This window comes from Pantherophis guttatus, chromosome 4 (genome assembly GCF_059756535.1).
Source record: "Pantherophis guttatus breed Tessera chromosome 4, ASM5975653v1, whole genome shotgun sequence".
Taxonomy (NCBI): domain Eukaryota; kingdom Metazoa; phylum Chordata; class Lepidosauria; order Squamata; family Colubridae; genus Pantherophis; species Pantherophis guttatus.
In genome coordinates this window covers 51,027,620-51,033,197 of record NC_142066.1, presented here as the reverse complement: position 1 = coordinate 51,033,197, position 5,578 = coordinate 51,027,620, and the positions used below count along the sequence as shown (strand labels likewise).

The 5,578-nt window shown below is 34.8% G+C and overlaps 1 long non-coding RNA gene across 1 annotated transcript in view; it reads left to right on the top strand.

Moving 5' to 3' along the window:
- The window catches only part of LOC148114094 (uncharacterized), an 83,282-nt gene that overhangs the window by 29,084 nt on the left and 48,620 nt on the right, over positions 1–5,578 (top strand). The window lies entirely within an intron of this gene.

Below are 5,578 nucleotides of genomic sequence, written 5' to 3'. Positions count from 1 at the left end.
TCCCAGCCTGCAATTGGAATAAGAAGGAGAGAGAGAGAGGAGGGAGAGCAGAAGGGGAAACTCAGATTTTTTTAAAGCAGCAGCGTCCCATTCCTTGATTAGCATTAGTTATCATGGTTCTTTTCAAACATGCCCCTAAAGCTGGCTAAAGCTGCCCATTTGTATACAAGGACTGGAAAAATGCATACTATTTATTTTTAAGAGCATAAAGCGAGAGACATTTCACCATGATTTTTAAAAATGTAGGATTTAATTGTTGCATGGAAATCTTGCACCATGTCATGCTCATATACTTCTTTTGGCAAAGAGTAGTTATTTACTATTATTATCTTGTTGTATATATCAGAGATGGATGTCATAGGTTTCAGGCCCAAGTACCATTTGCAAAGATTGTGGGAATATCAATGAAACGTGAGTTGCTTATTCCTGACATACATATATGTCCCCAAGTTTTTTCTAACATGAAAATAAATATCCTATGACATACTTGTTAATTTTTTCACCAGTTATTCAGTCAGTCTGTATTGCAAATGATTTAATTCACTCACCAGATAAAATAATTCAAATGGAATATAAACCCAGCTGTTGACCTTTGGTATAGTAGTGAGAAATTGGTTCATAGTTTTGGATCCTCACTCAAGAAAAATTAAAAAAAAAGGTGAAAGTTTTGTTCAGCAACTAGGTTTTTTAAGCACATAAAAAACAACAGGAGGAGCCTAGAAAGTTTTTTTTTTTTTTAATTCAAAGGATTGATTAAAAAGCAAACTACTGTCAGGGTTCCAAGTAACACCCCCAACGAAATCAAACTCTGAGGCTTGAATTTCCTCAAAGCTAAATTTTATTAGAGATGTCATATTGCACATCTGTGAAAACCCGAATCTAAGAGCTTCCGGGTTTTCCACACCCAAAAAGTTAAAGACCTTGCCCCTCTCTCACATGTCCGTCACACATCCAGTCAATTACTGTCCAGAACAGATGATACCTCCTCATTCTTCTCCACACAGCTGCAGGGCCCCATGGCCTTGACCTTCTATAAAGCATTTTATTGTGACTATGTATCTTCTTCTCTCTATGCAGTCCCCCCTCCCAATTTCCCACAGTAGGATTTGTGGCAGGCCTGAAGCCTGAAGGCACAAAGGTAGAAATATGGCTTCCAGGTCTGACAACTACATTACATGAATCCAGCAACATTCTGGTCATTCAAAAGAATGGCTGTTCATGCAAGGGGCAAGCCATTATTGAAAACTTGATAAAAGAAAGGTGGAGAAATATGAACATTTATAGTTCATATTTAAACATTAAGATCAAAAGGAAGTTTTCTTTTGTTTAAATACTTTAAAACATGGTTTCAAAGGGGAAGGAAGAAAAATAAGAACCTTTATTAGCTGTTGTATTATTTTCTACACTAGAACTGAAGAGAACTGAATAACATTAAATATGGTGCCTCTATATTTATTTTGTGCCATTATTTTAGAACATAGGCCTGAGGGCAGGGACTGCCTTTCATTTTACTTTTGGAAAAGTAATCTATAAACTACGTTTTGGCTTAAGTGCCAGGTAAAAAGGAATAATAAGTAAATCATATGAATCATATAAATTATAATATTTGTTTATACAGGATTATAACTTTGTGAATCATTGTGTAATCATCTGAGCTTTCCTACAGCTAAATGACATGGTTAACGTTTCTTTGGTTCAAAGAGTGCTAAAGAATAATGTATACAAGCTTAGGCATTCTACAAACTTGCAACATTGAAATGTAATATTATAGCTCTCCAGTTTCCATAAGATTTGTTACTATAACAGCTAACGAAATTATTCTAATAGTCTCCCCTACTTGACTTCCATAACCTTCTGGGTCCTTTCTAGAAAAAAAAACTTAATTATTTTAAGCCTAAAATATAAAATAATTTGCTAATAAGGAGATTTTAAATAAATTGTGAAATGGTATTTGTGGGTTCGTAGTTTGGTACTTTGTTTTTTAATCTATTTAATTTTTTTAATACAGTTGAAATAGCAAAATAATAATTAGCCAAATTTAATTTACACATACATACACAGACAAAATAAAAGAAGGCAAAGGGAGAAATTACATTCATATTAATTCTATTAGTCTTATATCTGTACCTATTTTATACTATGCATTTAGTTTTGCTTACATTTAAGTCTGTTAAAGTTTAAAAGAAAAAAGGAGGAAAAATAGTATACCGGAGATTAAAAATGAAATAATATACATACATAAATTTGATTATATCTCCAAATAATGGAATAATTACTCAAATATGGAAAGGGAACTTGGTTCCTCAAACAGTTATATAACCAGAGGAGAATGAATGTCCTTTGTCCTACTAATATAAATTTTTCACACTTAACAAAGACATGCACTACCAATTTCTTAGCCCTTTTGTTAGTTTCCATATTATTGATGTGCATTCTAACGAGCATCAATATCTATGAAAAAAAAAAAAGACTGGTGTCAGGGTTCCAAGTAATACACCCATGGCAAACAGAACTCCAAGGCAAGTAGGTTCCTCAAAGAATATGTTTATTGGATATATCATATTAGCACAGAGTGGTGAAAACAGACTCTAAAGCTTCCCGTGGTTTTCACCTAATTAAAAGCAAAACTTTCCCCCCTTTCCCAAACAGTCAGCACATGGTCCAATCAAGGACCCAGTTTGTGGGGGCAATAAGCTGACTTTGTATAAATATACAAAAGTATGAAGGCTATTGCTTAACGCATTGTAAGCCGCCCTGAGTCTCTGGAGAAGGGCGGAATATAAATCAATTTTTTTTTAAAAAAAAAAGTGCTGTCTGGTAGCTTGGAAACTTCATTCCTCCTCTCCTCAGCCACCTACGGGAATGTCCTTGGTTCTTAGGGGAAACTATTTTGTTTTGGCTACAAAACTTCAACTATTTCTATTCCCCCCCTCCCTATCCCTCCAAGATGGTCTCAGTCAGGTCAGCTTCACAGTTGACAACTGGTTAGTGGTATTCATATTGCAGTTTGACTAGCATCATTATCTGTTCTTATTAGTTAATTTTAAGTATACACTCCACATTCCACATGTTTTCCAAAGAAAAGATCACCTTGTAATTTCCAAATCTGGATTTCCCTCTTTGCTAATTAACATAATCAGAATATTCAAATTGTAGCTATCATGCTATTGCACATCACATTTTTCTGGTGGATAATATAAAGAGATGTGGTATTTTTACAACAATTGGACCATAAGACCCTCCAATTTATTAGGTATGTCAGATGTCAATTTCAATTAATAGCCAATGAAGTTTTCCAGGGACCAAAACTTGACATTAAAAGACAGAGTTTGTGATGCATTTAATGTGAAAAATTAAAATCTCCTTCAATAGTCAACAACTAGAACCTTCAAAATGACACATTAGGCTGAGAGTTTCCCCAAATAACCCTCCAAAGAGTATGTTTGCATTCTGAAAATATAGTTCACCTCCTCTTTGCTTATCCATTGTAATCAGTGTAATCATTCAGAATTTTATCAGTTGAATCTCTGATAAACTTTTACTGTTATTGGCTGAAATATTATATGCAAAGATTATTCACCAGGTATTTTATCAAAATGAAGAGATACAGGATGCTACAGGTGTCAGTCTTCGATCTTCTGTTGCAATATTTTCATTAATTATTTGGATGAAGATGTGAAAGACATGCACATCAGATTTGCAGATGATACATTATTTGATGGGATAACGTATACCTTAGAAGACATACAATTTAAAATGAACTTGGTAGATTAGAATAGAATTTTTCAATCTTTTTACCCTGCAGGATCTGTTGAAATAATTGTTATGTCTCAGATAATCTCTGCATAGAAATTATTAATTAAATATACAGCTCGAATACATTAGTGTGATCAATAAACTGGCTTGTGATATCTAAAACTCCCAGCCATTTCATGGAACACAAAGTTCAAATGATGGTATTTATTTATTGGAAGGCAAAATCACGAAACTGTGGCTCACTTATTTTGGCCATGTCATGCAGGGGAATTCATTGGAGAAAGCAATTATATTTGGAAGAGTTAGCAGCAAAAGGAAACCAGGCTGTCAAAAAACCATGGTGGTTGGACACCATCAAAGTTGACACCAGCCAGAGCAGAAGAAGTTATGCAAGATTGGAAGATGTAGAGAGACCTGGCCCATAGAATGGCCAAGAGTTGGACAGGACTGAATGGATAACATCATCATCAACAACAATCTCTTCCACAATGCCTATTAACCTCCTTGCAATTCTAAAGTTCTGCAGAAGTATAGGCTGCATTAGAGATGGGCTGAAAGTAAAAGAATGAAATTTAGCAGGAAGTGCAGAGCTCTTCACTTACAAGTCAAAGGCACAGATGTAGAGTAGGGGACACCTGTTTTGATAATGTCACATCAGTGGTGGGTTGCTACTGGTTTGCCCCAGATTGGGCAAACCGGTAGTGGTGGCGTTGGGAGGCTCCGCGCACCTGCCTGGACATCTCTGTGTATGTGCAGAAGTGTTGTGCATACGTACAAGCGCATGCGCATCCATGAGCAAACCAGTAGCGACGGGATTTGAAACCCACTACTGTGACACGTGTGAAAGAGAGCTAAATAGTAGTTGATTGCAGTGAGAATATAAATCAGTAGAGTGGAGTGACTACAAAAAAAAAAATGCAAATCCACTTTAATCAAGTAAAACAATCTATCCAATTTACTTTTTTAAGCTCAGATCTTGCTTCCCCACTGTGTTCGGCTCAGAACACCAAACTTAAGAAAACTTAAGAAAAAATTGGAACAGGTTCAGAAAAAGATGGCAATCCAGGGATTAGAAATTAATGAAATCATGATTTTTAAATTTTATGATTCTCTAGTGATGATATTTTATTTTCTATCCACAATGATCTTCTTGTGTTTTTCTTAAAAAAGAATTAATAAATTGTTAAAAAATTAATAAATAATAAAAAAAAACTTTACTTAAAAAAAGAAAGAAAGAAATTAAGCCCCATGAAAAACCAGATTCAAGGAGTTGGGCATGTTTAACTTAGAAAAAAGACAACCAAAGAAATAGGTGGAGGAGACCCAGTAACTCTCATACTAGATGTCTTGTAGGAGACTTCCAAGGTCTGTTTCCTCTTCTTCCAGAGTACAAGGGATGGAATAACGGTTATAAGTTGCTGAAAGATGGATTTTGTTTGAGCTTTACAGGAAACCTGTTACCAGCAAGTGCAGTTTGATAGTGATTTTCCCAGAGAGGGGATAGGCTCTGAATCATTCAGAGAACTGTCATCTGCCTAGGCTGCTGGTAAGTCAGCTAATGGGCATTACCAAAGAGTTGGCTTTGGATAGTGAGATGGGCTGAATATATAAATAAATTGAAATATAAGTAAACAATCACATTTCTCCATTTTAAACCAAAAGTCTTTCAGTATGATATGGACATATACCAGCAAACATAGCAGTTTTAGCAAGTAATGAATAATTAGTAATAGTAATATAATTATATTATAGTAATATAATAATAGTAATAATAAATGCTCTGGTATTTAAAAATTGTCTTATCAAGAAGTCATAGTGCAAC